This window comes from Ambystoma mexicanum, chromosome 1q (genome assembly GCF_040938575.1).
Source record: "Ambystoma mexicanum isolate Mex_15411 chromosome 1q, UKY_AmexF1_1, whole genome shotgun sequence".
Taxonomy (NCBI): Eukaryota; Metazoa; Chordata; class Amphibia; order Caudata; family Ambystomatidae; genus Ambystoma; species Ambystoma mexicanum.
The window spans coordinates 695273150-695289533 of record NC_090922.1 but is presented as its reverse complement, the minus strand read 5'-3'; the positions used below and the strand labels follow the sequence as shown (position 1 = coordinate 695289533).

Below are 16384 nucleotides of genomic sequence, written 5' to 3'. Positions count from 1 at the left end.
ACACCTGGTAAAAGCGGGCAGAGTCCAAAGGAATACATTGTGGATGCTCCTACAATCACTAATTGTGGAAGTGATTTACACGTTCCTAGACATGTAGTGGTAAAGTAAAGAGCAAAGGCAATTTTCGCCTGTGTTTTACTCTTTACTTCTCCAGTACTTGGTGGAAACAATTAAAATTAATGAATGGCCCCTTTTGCAAAAAAGTGCAAACAGGAGAATTCCATTCTGTGCAATTTAGGATTCAAAACAAAATGATCCCCTTAATCTTTTCATCAACATGTTTCTACAATGATGAATACATTGTCAGGTTGGTTTATCATGTGGCTTGGGCATTTTTAAAGTAATCTGTATAACAATCAGTATTATTTCAGCTATCCAAAGCCAAACTTCGACACACATTTGTACCAACTTGAGCTCAGAAGATGTGTGGTCAAAAATCTAAATTTCAGGCTAGGCTCAAATTATGGCTTTACCACTTGGCCAAAGTGTGTGATTCTTGGAATGTTTGTCTCTTTTTTTTTTTATTCAATTTGTTACGATCTTTTTAAAAAAGAAACAAGCTTAAACATTTAAAAGAAGTAAAGAAGTTATAAGAAATAAAACAAGAAGAGACCAAATGTATTTTTGCAGGTTTGGGAAGACTTTTTTTGCTGGATCACGGATCTGGGAAATCTAGATCAACGCCAGCACTTTGTTTAGGGTACTCCTAGACCCACACCCAGTGGAATGTGGGCACCCCTGATCACAATCCTGGCCCACCCAGGTGAGAATCCCTGGAGCCGGGCCTGAACTGCAATTAAAAGTCATACATTCACAACCGTTTGTCTTGTCATCTGTGCACCACTACAGTAGCGCTTTCAGCGCCACCCCAAAATGTCTTGGGAAGAGAAATCCCTCCAGAAATGCCTACAGGTATTAGGGCTCCCTTTCTACTATCATTGACTTGTGCTAATTGGGGGGGAGATGGCTATGCCCCTCCAATGCTGCCAGTAACCTTTAACCTTTAATCCCTCTCAGGATCCTCTTTTTCGCCTGGAAACAAAAAGTGCCTCTGCCGACTGCCATGTAGCACACGCTCCTGCCATTCACAGTGCCTTCGTGGCCAGGGCAAGCACATGAAAGTTTCGGGGTACCCTCAACCCCGTTTGGATGACAAGCAGCCACCTAGCGGTGAAATTGCAGTGGTGCGCCATAGAGATGACTTCGGGGAACACATCCCCTTTTTACCGCCTATTATAAACTTAAAAACTAAAGGAAATAACGCCCCACGAGTTCCTTCCTGGCCACTCATTTTCCAAGTAATTTCTCGAAAGCAAAGAACGTCCTGCAGCCAGCCGGGCGATGACAGGGTTACTTGAGAAGAGGCTCACAGGAAAATAATGAAATAACACGAACACTTTGGGAGGAAGCCTTATAAAAACAGCTGAGCCTACACCGGTGAACGCGCCTTGCTTCTGAATCCAGATAACTAAGTACCCGACCCGCTTGCACGCCAGGGGTAAGTGCAGCGTTTATGCAATTTCAGAATGAAAGGTGGGATTTCTTGAATTAATTTCACTGATTTTAAGTCGCAAAACCAGTAACTCGTTAAATGATATGTTTAAACTGCGAGGTAGCGAGAGAGAGGGTCTACTGGGGATGGGTGACCCTCGTGTTTTTCTGACATGAGTGAAAGAGTTGGAACCATCTATGAATTGTTTTGAGGTGAAAAGACAATACTTAATACATAAAATAGGATCGAAAACACCTTTCCGTGTGACACACAATGATTGCAGTTTCACAACTGGGCAACAAAGCTTGCATTCCATAACAACACGAGAGCAACACAGTTCCAACAAATTACGAATGCTTTATTATTGATGAAGGGCGCTACGTGGGCATACTCGGATACCCGGATATGCACGTGCACAGGCTGCACCGTTTAACTGAAAACACAGCCTCTTTTATGCATTTGCATTCATATGTTGTTTTAAGTGAGGCGTGCAAGAGCCATCAAAGTGCGTCACGGCGCTATAAAGATGCATCACTTGGTAACCCGTGCTGTGGCTAGCGCAGCATGCATGCCAAAGTCCTGGTGCCATCCAGGAATGTTTATTAACGTGCAATTGCGTTTATTCGCGACTGCATACCACCCATGCCAGTTTGAGACATTAAAGAAGAGCGGGGAAATCTCCCACAAGCAGCAGCGAGGCTAGAGCGCGTTATAGCAGAAGTCGATGGAAGAGCCAAGGTTCACGAGAAAGGGTAATATGGTGGCACAGGAAGGCGTTTGGGTGTTTCCAGGGCGGCTTTAACCGTCGATAAACGCGTAATATATTTCCAGTTCTCGTGGTGGATTTCTGTCATATTGGTTCATGACTTCACTGCTCCTTTTGGTACTTGTTTTGTCTTTGCTGTTTTACGTGCTGCGCCTTGAAGCTGATTCTCTGATTATTGGGCGTATAAGACATGTAACGAAGCGAAACTAAACTGCACTTGTCTCATTGGGACCAACGTGGGATAGCACTTAACATTATGTAGGTTTTTGTGTGAAGCGCTATATTATACGCTGCCTTGCGGACACACCACAGAGCTAAGGTGGAGGGGAGTACGTGGAAGTCCGGGAAGAAGGGGTACCCGATTCCATGCGATAGTGCTGAGAGTTTAAGTGTCAGATCTTCGAGCGCAGCTTAAATGTAGTTAGGGGAACACTGTGCATGCATACCTGCCTACATTTGAAAATCAAAATTCCTGAGATTTAAGCCCCGCCCACATCCACACAAGACTCCGCCCACACGCCCCGCCCACCTGGCAAAAAGGTAAACTCGATTGTTGTAGCCTTCAATTTGCTTACTATAGCAATGAAAATAATTCATTCAATGCTATAGTAAGCAAAAAGAAGGCGGCGCCGCCGCCGAAATAATGGTGCTTTCAATCCATGTCATTGGATGGAAAGCACTATTATTACGGCGGCTGTGCCGCGTTCATTTTGCTTACCATAGCACTGAACATCATTCATTCATTCAATGCTATAGTAAGTAAAATGAAGGTGGCGCCGCAGCAGAAATAATGCTGCTTTCAATCCAATGACATGGATTGAAAGCAGCATTATTTCGGCTGCACAGCCGCCGTAATAATAGTGCTTCCAATCCAATGACATACATTGGAAGTACTATTATTATAGTGTTGGAGGCAGTGGGCACGAACATTTTGTGCTATTTCCGCTACCGTCATATTCTCCACCTGATTGGCTACCGGCGGCAGCCAATCAGGTGAGGCATATGACGGACCCGGAAAGAATCTCAAAATTCCTGAGATTCGAGGGATTTTTTCAGAGACCCGGAGAAATGCTTAAAATTCCGGAGTCTCCGAAAAAATTCCGGAGGTTAGGCAGGTGTGTGTGCATGCCTTAATGACGTTCAGTTCTGAACTGGTTTAAGCTCTGAACAATAACTGCTGAACCCATATGCATGCATCATTATACTTTGCCGAAACCATACCCTTACCCAGAAATAATTTGGCTCACACATTGTTTGTCAAGTGTTGGCAATAAAAGGCCGTAGGTTTTTATTGTACAGATATGGTTATGCCAATAACAATAATCACACATCATAAGATAATAATACTTTTGGGCACCGGGTCTTGGGGTTACCCCCTTTGGCCCGTGCCGCCACACGTGGGCAGGTTGACGGCTGACCGCGTTCCCCAAAAAGTATCTCCTATTTACAACCCCTGGACGCTTGAGTTGCTGTAATTTCTCGAAAGAAATGTTCCATGCCCTTGATAGATAAGTGAGTGTCGTCTTTGTGAAAAAGGTCCAGATCACCCAGTGTAATGGCTGGGTGCTTTATGAAGCCCAGTCCTCTTGCTGTGCAGAATATTTCTAGCCCCCTGTTGATTTTTCGTCTGGAAATGTCTGCAGATTTGTAGCAATTGGCCCCTTGCCATTTCTTTCTAGGCAGGATGGCTGAGAAATATATTTTCGTTCCGTTCCAATTGTGTGCGATGCCAGCAAGGGAGTCACACATGTCCTCCAGTAACTATCTCCTCCCCACTGATACAAGGTCATTGCCACCTAAGTGGATGTTTTCTTGGAGTGTGACTGCTGTGATGGCTCGTAGGACGTTTAGTACTAAAAGGCATTTGGTAGACCTTCTGTTGATGGAGCCTACTACTGCCATGTTGTCGTACCATACCCAGAGTTCCGTGTTAGCGAGCTGCCTGCCCCAGATGTGTAGTGTTAGCCAGATGGGAAATATTTCTAGGACAGTGATGTTATTTGTGCACCCTGCCTGTTGCCATGAGTGGGGCCAGTGTCCTGCCACCCACTCTGTGTCTAGCATGGCTCCAAACCCCTTGCTCCCGGCTGCATCGGTGAAAAGGACTCTTTTTGTCCATGTATTCACAGGTGTTCGCCACAGTGAGGTCCCGTTGACATTTGTGAGGCAATTCTCCCAAACTTCCAGATCTTGTTTCACCTCTGTGCGTAGTCGGATGTGTAGGTGGGGTTTGGTAAATTATTTGATTTTCAGTTCCAGGCTTCTGGAAAATATCCTCCCTTGAGGAATTATTCTGGCAGCAAAATTGAGACTGCCTGCTAAAGACTGAATTTCTTTGACTGTGCCCTTGTCTTTAGTTATCAGGGCTTGTGTCTTCTCTAAGAGTTCTGCGATTTTTGTATTCGGGATACTTCATAGTCCTTGTGCAGAGTCAATTTCAATGCCCAGGAAAATTATGTTGGTGGCTGGTTTGGTCGTTTTTTCTTTTGCTAAAGGTATGCCCCAGTGTGCGGCCATTCCTTCTAGCTTCGCCAGTGCCCTGTTGCATTCCTCTGAGTTTGCTGGGCCTATGACCATAAAACCATCTAGGTAGTGAACTACTTTGCTCCCTGGTCTCTGTTTTTGAAAGGCCCATTGAAAAAAGGAGCTGAACAGCTCGAATAGGGCGCCGGACACTGCACACCCCATTGGAAGGCATCTGTCTACATAGAATTTGTTGTTAAAAGTGAAACCTAACCATTGCTGGGAGTCTGGGTGGACTGGCAATAATCTGAAAGCGGATTCAATGTCTAGTTTGGCCATCCTGCCGCATTCCTGTATGAGTCTTACCACCTCTTGGAAGTGTGTGTAGGATACCGCAGATTCCGTGTGCGGAATGCCGTCGTTTAGGGATAGGATAAATGGTGGATTAGTCTAATTTTTCCTGGCTTTTTTTTAGGGACCAGTCCCAGCAGTGATATTATGTACTCTTTGAGGGGTATATGATCCTAGGGACCAGCGATCCTGCCTAAAGACAGCTCTTTCCTATTTTTGCTTTCCACTATTTGGGAGTTGTCCCTGGCAGATTTTATGTTCAGTGGGATGTTCTGTGACCCTGAGCCCTGAAATGGTATAATAAAACCTTTGGAGAAACCCAGCCAAATATTTTCGCCGGTTTCTCTGTCTGGGTAGTTCAGTAGCGCATCTCTAAAGTTGTATGGGTTAATTGGTGTACTACCTGGGGCCAAAACTGTGGTTGAACAGCCTGGTTAGCACTAGTTTTTGGGATTTTTGGCTGGCAGTTTGGTGCAGTTGCTTGCTGCGTGGTCACCATTGCAGTTTGTTCAAGTGTGTTTGTACCAGCATTCCTTCCCCCAAGAACATTGGTTTTTTCCAAAATTCCTGCACGGAGTATTGGCTTTTGAACCATGTTTTTTGTTTTGCTTTTGGTTATTGGATTTAGCCTCCCACGGCTGATTCTTCTGAAAAGGCTGTTCTCCCTTTTTATGCTTTTCATTATCGTTATTTCTGGGACCTGTGTTTTTGGTATTTTTGGAGGGGGTCGGGGAGGCCTCTTCTTCTGCTGGGTGCTCCGCATTTAACATGTACAAATCGTTTTGGACCTCGTCCCATTCTATGGCTGTCCTCTCTGACATGCTTCTCCTAAATCTGATGTCGTATGCTAGCCAGGTCTTCCCCTTCTGTGCTACTTTCACCTCTCTTATTTTATCCATGTAGGCCCATATTTTTCTCCCATTGTGTGGGAATTTTTCCTCATAGATTGTTGCTAAAATGGCGAAGGCTTGGAGCCAGTTGTCCCAGTTCTGTTCTACCTGCGCGTTTCTGGCTATGGCTTTCTCCTCTATCTTTTTAGGGTCTCTAAAAGCATCTTTTCTTTTGCGCTGGGCTTCTATTAAAGAAAAGATTTCTATGAATTCTTTGGCCCATATGGCTTCTTTAATTGTGATATCAATATTCCACGCGAGGCATCTTTTATATCTGTTCAGTATTTCAGTCTGGAAAGATTTCATTTTTAGTTCTATTTGGGCATTGCAAATTGTTGCTATGTCTGTTGGATTGTTGTTGTTCTGCCCCGTTTGCCCTACTCTAACTGCATTGGGAGTTGACCATACCTTCAGAGCCCCTGTTGGGTCTGCCGTGATCGCTGTTGGAGCAGCTGTGGGGGCAGTCGTTGGTGCAGCTGGTACTTGTGGCTGTGCTGTATCTGGAGATGGGATAGTTTGGATTGTTGTTGGTGCGGGGGGGTCATTGATATGTTAGGTTCTAAAGGTATGTTGAGGTTTGCTGCCCCTTGTTCCCCTGTCGGCAGTAATTGCTTCTCCCTCATTTCCCTTAATAACTTTTGCATTTCAGACATGCTCTCGCACAATTTTGCCAGCTTTTTATTACCTTTTTTTGGGGCCATCTGTCACTTTCTATCTCTTTGCGGGTGTAGTGACGTCGTCTTGGGTGGGTGGCATGGTTATCCCATCCCTTGGTAGGCCGTAAATATTCTCCCTTACCCAAGGCCAACCGTATTGCTCTGCTGCTTCTATGGCTGCTAAAAGGTGTGGGGACTTGGGTTTTTGCGCTGTTGTGCTGGTATCCCGTAATTTTCGCTTGGGACCCATGTCTCCTTTTTTACCTGTTTTGATAGAAAGACATTTTTAGTGTGTGCTTCTTGCTGTGAAGCCAATTCTGCACTGTTCTAAAAATATTGACCTTCCTTCTCTTGTTTGTCTGCAATAGTTGCCTTATAACAATCATTTTGCACTTGTATCACACTACGAAAATTCAGGTATCTGAGCGCTGCTTAATATTGCCCCCGGCGTGTGGTGCTCATTTATCGACCTCAAAGGAAGAAAGGCTGAATTTGGCCCCGCCGGGATTCAAAACTGCGTTCAGCAGTTGCTGTATGGTTGTCAATAATGTGCGCGCTACTCGCTGTGCCACTTGAGCGCTCTTATACTGTTGCACATGCTTCACCCCTCTATGCAAAATGTTGTTTCCCGTGTTGGGAAAGTGTCTAAAGATGTCATAATATTGCACCCAGATTGCCTGTTAACTGGTAATACAAGAAGGCCTTCCCTGGGGCTATTTCTGACACTTCTTGGCTGGAATATTTCGATTTCCCGGGGCGGGCTCTCTCCTTTAGCTCTTGTGCTTACTCGCATAAGCCTGGCCGGGCAGTGTGTGTCCCGCTTCCTGCCTGGGGAGCGGCTGACTGTGGATGTTTATTTTGACCTACTCGCGTAGGAAAACAAAGTTCTAGTCTGCTCGGCGGGACCCGGCGTGGCAGTTTACCTTGTAAAAGAAAGACGTGTGCTTGAAAACGCTGCCGCCTACGCCGAGCTGCGCTGTAGGGTTTTTTCTGCTCTGCTTAGGTAATTGTTCCTGCCGCTTCTCTGCGATTCTTCCCGGGAGACTTTGTTTTTGTAAACAAAAATGTTCGCCGCTCGCTCTTGGTGAGTTGAACAGGTCAATGTTCAAAGATGAAAAAGACTTAAAAAAGGCAAAGAAGCAAAGGTTTGGAAGGCACTGAGTAAACAGTGCACCTCCTGTGTGTTTGGGTCCTCGTTCAGGGTCCACAAACTGGTTGTGTTTTCTCAGAGCATGCCGCTCTGTATTTATAAGACCCAGGGGAGCCCTGTGTCTTTGATGTGTATAGTAGTGGGGGCTGTTAACTGTCAGCCCCCGGCTGGATAGCCGAGTATCTGGCCCCCCCGGGGGGGCAGGTCTTTGAACCTGATCCCTGCCTGCCTGTTGGTATCCTTTTGTGCTTAGCACCTAGTTGCATGAAGGAAGGGTGAGGTGATTGCTCACACCTCACCCTTCCTCAGCTTAGTGCAGGACAGACTGTGTGTCTCTATGACTGGAGGGGGAGGAGAGGAGCAGAGAGGGGGAGAGGATGTGCTGCCCCTCTCCAGGCCTCCTGATGGTAACAGCAGTTACCCTGCCTCGCTTTGTGAGGCACTGCAGCATTGCCCATGAGATGAGTGACCATGTATATGTGATCTGTCCACATTAGCGATTGTCAAGTAGAAGCCGTGTTTGAGCTCTAGGTTATGCAGAAGAGATGTATTAAAAAAAAAAACAAAAAAAAATACATTGATTTTGCCCCTCTAGGGACCTGGGTTTGAACCCATGACGCCATGGATGTCATTTGGAGGTCTCCAGGGGTTGCAGCCATGACCACTGGTGGCTCCCCTGTGACCTCTGTCACTGCCTCTGTGACCCCTGGTCAAGTCAAGGAAGGCAGAAGCTGGCGGAAGCACTGGGCAAACAAAAACAAAGAGGGTTCTTAGAGCCCTCTTACATTTCGGAAATAACCCTGTGAAGATTAGCAGCCTGGATGCCCCAGAACCAGAGCTCCTTATTCAACTTGATTGTTTTATGTTTATCAAGGCTGTTCTTTTGTGCCAAAATAATTCCCCTTTTCATCTGGCCTAGTTATTCCCATATCCAGATAACATAGTTGGTATTCTATAACACTTTTGTGTCTATGAAGCATGCCCGACCCCTTCTGCTGGTAGGCGCTGTAAAAATAGGCGCTATTACTGAGAAATGCAATAGCCCTTCATTGATCTACCTCAGAAGGATGAAGGGCTGATTCAGCCCCCCTGAAATATGCACTTCAAAAGTGCACGTGCCAGAGTTGCTCATTAACTCGCTGGGCTATCCAATTGCGGCACAATATGTTGTTTAATTAATTGTTCTGTTAAAACATTTATAAGAATATCTAACCACCACCCTCTCATGTTCCCTCCAGTCCTTCCAGGTTTACTAGCGGTCCATGACATATTCCTCCCGCTTCCAAGCACTGTAATTATAAGTGTTATGGTAATGAGAGATGTAACCCCTGCCCCCGCCTCCAAGCCAATGCATTACTAAATAAGTGGTATGCATCTAAGGAGAAATTGCTGATAAGGTAGCTTAGTGGGTGTAAGTGCTCGCTGATGAGATCTCTGTGTGTCCTGCAGGTCACAAGTTTGTATTTTAGATAGTTCTACTCAACCTTTCATTCTTCTGAGGTTGACAAATTAATATTAATTTCAGTTGACCAGTAACATACATTTCTACATGAGTGTTTCATGTAAAGTGCTTTGGAGAAAGTGCTATATAGGTAATGGCTTATTATAAATGCCCACGTGTTACTACTATCAATAAATCCGGTAATAAGTGAAATAATCGTTAAAAAAAAAACAATGAAAAAAAGATCGATTTAGAAAGACCGCTAGAGCCAGTCTTTCTAAATCGAACTGTCAGGGTGGGGGCGAAATTAAACTGTGTGTGTATGTGGTGGGGCAGTGGGGGAGCAGGTTAATAGGGAGGGAATGGGGTTGGTGGGTGAAACACCCCCCCCAATAAAAATAAAAGCTTAGGTATGTGCTTTTTTGGCTTTTTGAGGGCAGCTCAAAATCGACTGAAATAAATCGGTCTTTTATATGTGCAGTCTTCAAAAAGCAGAAAAAATGAAGATGAACCATAAATCCAAGCATAGGCTCAGAATAATGTCATTGTTTTAAATAAGTGTTGCTTTAAAAAGTGTTCCTTTGCTTCCTTAAGATATGTGTGAATCTTATTTTACACTGGCCTGTCTGAAGCTGAATGAGACTGAGTTATGAATGCATTGCAACAACAAATGTACATATTTTGCAAAGTGTGTTAATGCCACCTTTGCATCACCTGAAGCCTGAGATCTCCCATCAGCCTTACACAGGAGAGTCAATTTAGAGGACTAATGGTCGCTATAGGCCAACACATCTAGTTAGGCATAGGCTGCAGATCCCTGCTGGTAAAGATGCCATGCGTACAATGAATTAAGCAGCATTTTGTTGGCATAGGATGGCAGCAACTGGGCATGAGGTTGCACATTACATTCAGTGACATACCATTTCCATGAGGCATTCATTTTCGGAGTGGCTGCAGAGTGGCAGTCTCTGCAGTGTCTTACGAGTTCCTGCTGGTTTCCTGTGTTTTGGAGTCTGTCTCCAGTTTCTACTACTGAGAGGGTTGAACTTTTACTCAAAACCCCTCTTTCCCGCGGAGCGGCCGCGGAGTGGCTGCAGAGTGGCAGTCTCTGCAGTCTATGGCAGCTAGGGCAGGGCGGCTTGCGAGTAGGAAAAGCCGCACTCCCCGAGTGACTCAATTGCCTGCCGCCGCGGTGACCAAAAAGACTTTGACATCGGCGGGAGTTTCAACCCCCGCCACTCACCCGGAGTCAACGCCACTGCAACCTGATACCCCAGGTCCCCGATTGCGGAGCGCCAAATCAAAGATGATCCAGGTGCCTAACCAGCCCAACCAGCCTCACTCGGATCTCGAGGCAGACTCTTCGGTGCTAAGACTGGCTTCCATCATACCCGGACCGTCTGCAGCAGTGAACCAGGGTCTGGGAGCACGCCAGATGGATGCCCGGGATGCCCGGGAGTCTGTATCGTCGGCTTGGACACCAGTTTGTCTTCCTGCCGGTCCCCAGTCAATGGAGAAGTCCCCCGAGACCGCCAGTCACCGTCTGCCGTGTGAAGCATTTACGGAGTTGCCCCTCGGAGGAGAGGAAGCGCTGTATGTCGCAGGTGAGGAGGGTCTGGTGGGTCTGGTGGGTGAAGATGGGACGGCGGGCGACAAGCTGCCTCCCGCTGACCCTCCGTGCTTGTCACATACAGGCGCCTGTAGCCCCAGTTGCCAGGCGGGCGATGAGGTCAGTGGAGATGCAGCGCCAGTAGATGATCCACCAGTTCCGATAAGTTTGGACGCTAACCGGCTTACAGTGGCACCGATCCTGCACCCTTCCCCCCCAGATGTTGGTGGCCCTCTGGAGGTGGACGTGCTGGAAGGAGCGAAACGAGCGGTTTCAATTGAAGCGGCTCCGCCCGACATGGGATTGTTCGACCCTCTGATAAGGGCTGCGAGAGCCGACAGGGCAACCAAATCAGCTCAGGTCCCCACACATGTCTCACATCCAAAAAAGAGAGGAAGACTGATCCGCAAGAAACAATGTGCATATTCACACTAAAAGCTGGGGATAAAAGCCCAGCAAACACAGCGCTCAAGACATTCCTGCGCTTCGTCAAACCTTCAGTATAATCAGCAGAAGGATGATACAACACAATTGTCGGTGAACAACAGATTCTTCGCAAATCTCCTAAAAAAGAAAGCCCTACCTTTAGGGGAACTTTCGGATGCGGAGATTTTAGAAGTAACAGCGGATCAAAACGCTCCCTCAAATGTTATGAGAGGCTCTCCTAACTCGCATCCAGCCTTCTCACTGAAACCTCCACGCTTCTCCTTTGCAGGACCTGTGGAAGAAGCAAACATCAGGTGGCACTTTGGCTCTCCCCGAACTGGTGCACCACCTCCGCCAATGCCATCTACCAAGTTTACATCTGACCCGGAGAGAGCTACTAACTTTTCAAACCCCCAATCAGCATCGGCTGTTGGCACGGCCCTTGAAGCAACGGGCCCCTTTGCCAGGTCTCCGCCGGTTGGGTCGACGGTCTCAGCAGCCACATCATCAATAGCCAAGTCTTTTCTGCAAAAACAGGCTTGCTTAAGATCTCCAGTGACCACCCTCATCGATTTAAACGGTGTCGAAGATCCCGCCTTCACTTACCCTCATGGAAATGAAATAGAAATCAGTGTCTCGGCACCTTTGACTCCGGATCAATTTGATCAGGGGTCCATCGAGATGCCTCGTTCAGAGAAGCAAGGGAAAGTCTCGGTTCCAACCGAGCCTCTTACGCAAGAAAAGGGCTCCGCAACGGTGGCACATACAAGCTATGGGACCACCAGTCCTTCTATTGGCCAGCTGCATGGGAGCACCCAAACGGTACCTAGCTTAACAAGCCCCATACATTCAAACGAGAATGGAGGAAAGACCACAAAAGACACCTCGCCAAAAAAAACGGACTTAAGACTTATTATGTCAACTGTAACCCTGGCCATGGCTCCTTTTTGTAAACTATATGAGTCAATAAACGACTCAATGAGAGACCACACCTCCATTATAGAGATGATGAATAGCCGTCTAATTTTATTGGAAGGCTACATCAACGCTCTGAACAGCAAAATGGAAAAGGGCACCAAAGACGAGGAGTTCGGCCAGTCCTCAGTACAACCAACGAAAGGCCCCCTGGTGGACGCCAGTTCCCAGACCCCGGCCCCAAGTCCGCAACCTCAACTTGATGAACCGAGAACAACTGTCAGTTACGTGCCCCGGTGTGAGGGTCTGACAACGATCAAGCCAAAGTCCACCAAGGCCAAGGGAAATGGAGCAATATGTGATGAACCGAATGAAATCATCATAGAGCTGGGGCATGTTCCGGACAGGAAAGTAAAGGAGGCTACTTCTGTAACAAAAGGTCATCCTACCACCCAAAAGCAAACGATTATAAAGTTCTTCCCCCCCCAACCGACCATTAACAAAGTACAATCAGCGAAAGACCAAGGTGTAAAGAACCGCGGGTCCGAGACCCCCCTTAATTGCGAATCATCAAAATCAGTAGCTGAACGGGAAACTCCAAGTCTGATGCCGGGGCACAACGAACTAGATAGTGCTCCCGTAAATAAGGAATCAGAGCATGTGATTGACGAGGACTTATTGAACTGTAGTGTATATACACTATCTGATGATCAGGAATCAACAAATAATTCTCGCCATATGGATAAGGAGCCCTCGCCCTTCTGTACTTTGGAAAGTCGCTGTAAGAAGCTTCAAAAAAAGTGTAGCTGGGGGGCGGGACTGTCGAAAGACAGCAGCCCCAAAAGGCACCATACTAACTTCCAAGAAGCAAAAAGGGGAGAGCCCAATTTCGAAAATCCTCGCTTAAGATCGGGGGTAAGAAGACCTGACTCTCCTCCAAGATCTAGTTCCCCGTCTGTAACTAAATGGGTGTACGCCACCCGGGACAAATGGTTTGCGGAAAATCGACCTTCCCCAGTTACAAATACGAAAGACAATCAAAAGCTGCACCTCTCCAAAGCTGATGTAAACAAAGGACGAGGGTCAATGGCATATGCTTCTAAATCAAAACGAAATTTCAAAATCGAACAGCTGTCAAATAACAGAAATTACGTGATATTAAATAGAAGCTACCTGCTACAACTGCTCAAATGTATACCTTCGCTCAGGAAAATCGAATCAAATGACCTTACCAGGGTCGAACCTTTTCACCAGGGAAAAATGGCATGCGCTTATCTGCACGTGCAAACGAACTGGGCCAAAGTGAGAATCTCAGAGGCGGCGGAACAACTATTAAAAATGGGATTTGACCTGTTTGAATTGGAAGAGAGTGCACTATTTACCCCTCCCACCAAATCTGCAGAATTAACAAATCCAGCTACACCAGGCACCGTAGTTGCGAAAAGTAACAAACCACAATTGTGCTCTAGACCTGGCAAGGAGAGAGGATTCCGACAAATCTGTACACACAATGAACAAGCTTTACAGATGGCCTCCCCCCGGTCCTCTTTTTGGAATCCCAGTGGCAAAGAGGAGAGCCAGTGTCTTAAAATGGCAACAAAGATAGACGGAATTGCCCTAAATGATCCTTTGGGTACAGGAAGATGCCCTCAAGGACCCAGGTTGAGAATTGTAAGGACCATACATCAAGTACCGGAGGGCAATGAGTCCGGCACCCATGAACCTCAACAACAAGTTCCACTAGCTGAACAATGGGCATGGTTGCCCAACGCACTGACGATAAACAAGAACAAATAGCAATTTGTCGCGTGTCTGTCTGCACCACTCGCCTCTACACAACAAACCGGTAAACCAAATATCTCCCTGGGGTCATGGAATACACATGGTTTCCAGCATTTAACGAAACAAGGAGACCTAAACTTGGGATGTTTAGATATCATCTGTTTGCAAGAAACCTGGATGACAGAACGCCCCTCCATAGACGGATATGATTTGACATTCGCTCCAGCTGTTAAAGGACCTTTTGGCAGACCGTCATCAGGCCTTATAACTGCAATTCGCTGTGGATCCGGTCTACACTTAAAAAACACTTTGAGAGTGTCATCCCACTTATTGATCACAGAAGCTACCTGGAGTGTGGCAGAGGTGGAAAAGAGAACGTCCAGAACACAACCCTTAATCATTTTCAATGCATATTGGAACCCTGCGATTATGACTGACTCATTCTTCTTAGCACTGATTGAGGACTCAGTCGATGAAGCACGAATAGGGTGTCCTGAGGGCCTGCTGATCATCTGCGGAGATTTAAACGCTACCTGGTCACCACGTGATTCTGCCGATGACCCACCTGTTTTTTCGACTCTAAGAAGTGAACGCGGCGTGGCTTGGCTGTCGTTGATGTCATCTCGTGATCTGCTCTGTGCTGAGGATTTATTCCCAAGAGATGAGAGGCCGCCCACCTGGGAAAGAGGTAACTCCTCAGCGGACCTCGACCACATCTTCGTAAGCAGGCTCTTGGCAGCGTTGACCACTTCGTTCGAGGTACGCAGGTCCTCGGCCAGCGACAATAACCTGCTTGTACTGGAATGGAAGACTACAAGGCCAGTGAACTCAGTTATGCCAGCACAAGTGGAGCTAAATAACCAGCAAAATCGTTTAAGACTCTCAGAATCATCAATCTCAAAGATCCAGGCTAAATATCTGGCAATTGGAAATGAGGACAACCGTTTGAGTGACCCGCAAGTACCAGACTATCAACCTCTCTTGGTTCCTTTTAGAGCTAAATTTGCCGGCCTCAGACACAACAACGACTGTGTTAGACATCAATACAGTCAAGAACTGGTCCTTAAACGGAGATCGGTAAGACAAGCTAGAAGAAAATTTGCCGCCCTTCCCTCACTTGAAAATCAGGCAATCCTGGATCAAGAAAAGAAATCCTACAAATCATGGCTTAAGCACCACCGTAGCAAATTTTACCAACAAGATGCCGAAGCGATGCTGAAGCTTGTAAGCGGCCACCACCCCCGCGAATTCTGGGCTCTCCTAAGATCCTTTTTGTCGCCCCACGAGATTCTACCATCCAATCCTATCGGGGAAATAACTTGGATAACATTCTATTCAAACCTGTTCAAAGCACCAGCACCGTCAAGCGCCTATGAACTTAATACTAAACGGGCAGCATGGATAGACTTGAGCAGGGAATCTGAGATTCTCAAAATCCTGCATAGACTAAAGCCATCGCGAGCACCCGGCCCGGACGGAATAACAAATCTTGACCTAAAGAAATACCCAAGTCAGTGGGCTAGGCTGATAAGTGAAATCTTCAGACGCTGCAAACAGGCAAGGCAAATCCCGTCTTCATGGACAACATCTATCATAGTCCCGATATTCAAGAAGGGCAGGAAAGAAGATCCAAAAAACTATCGCCCTATCGCACTTTTGGATACGGTTGGAAAGGTGTTTGGTTCTCTATTACTACAAACATTCCAGGACTGGGCGAGGGAGGCCGAATGTGCGTACCCGTTTCAAACAGGATTTACAAAAAACAGCGGCACAACCACTAATATTATGTTCCTCAGCGCACTCAAAAGTAAGGTGTTGGGAGGAGGCCCACGAGTGTTTTTTGCGTTCATAGATCTGGCGCAAGCCTTCGATCAAGTAAACGGTGAGCGCCTATGGAGAAAACTGAGTCTCTGGAAATGCCCGGACGAACTCCTCCTACACGATCCAAGCTTTACATCAAGAAACAAGGATGCGAGTGAGACTAACCCAGGCTGGTCTGTTATCATCTGAAATTCCAGTTGACCGTGGAGTGAAACAGGGTTGCCCACTGGCTCCGTCACTCTTCATCGCCTACCTCGGCGATTTCAAAACCTCGGAGCAATCAATCTGCTCTTTTCCACCAACTATGGGCAAGTTGAAAATATCGAGACTACTCTATGCTGATGACTTAATCTTAATGGACTTGACTCCTATCGGTCTCCAGCGTCAGCTCGACCATCTGGCGACATACATTAGAGCAAACGATCTAACTATAAATACAGCCAAAACCTAGATCTTGATAATGGAGAAACACAAACGTCCTAAGGAAAAACTTGCCTGGTACTTGGAGGGGGCAGCACTGGAAAAAGTTGTAAATATCATATACTTGGGAGTAGCTTTGGACTGCTCGAGTATAAATGCAACCCTCCAAAGCAGCTTAATGACCAAGGCAAAAAATCTAGCT

At 46.6% G+C, this 16384-nt stretch overlaps 1 protein-coding gene across 1 annotated transcript in view; it reads left to right on the top strand.

The window, feature by feature from the left end:
- The first annotated feature begins 1311 nt into the window (after positions 1-1311).
- Positions 1312-16384, top strand: part of LOC138535425 (P-selectin-like) — an 899675-nt gene continuing 884602 nt past the window's right edge. Inside the window, exon 1 of the mRNA XM_069641294.1 lies at positions 1312-1498. The gene's annotated coding sequence lies outside the window, so the exon portion shown is untranslated. The remainder of the gene's footprint in view (positions 1499-16384) is intronic.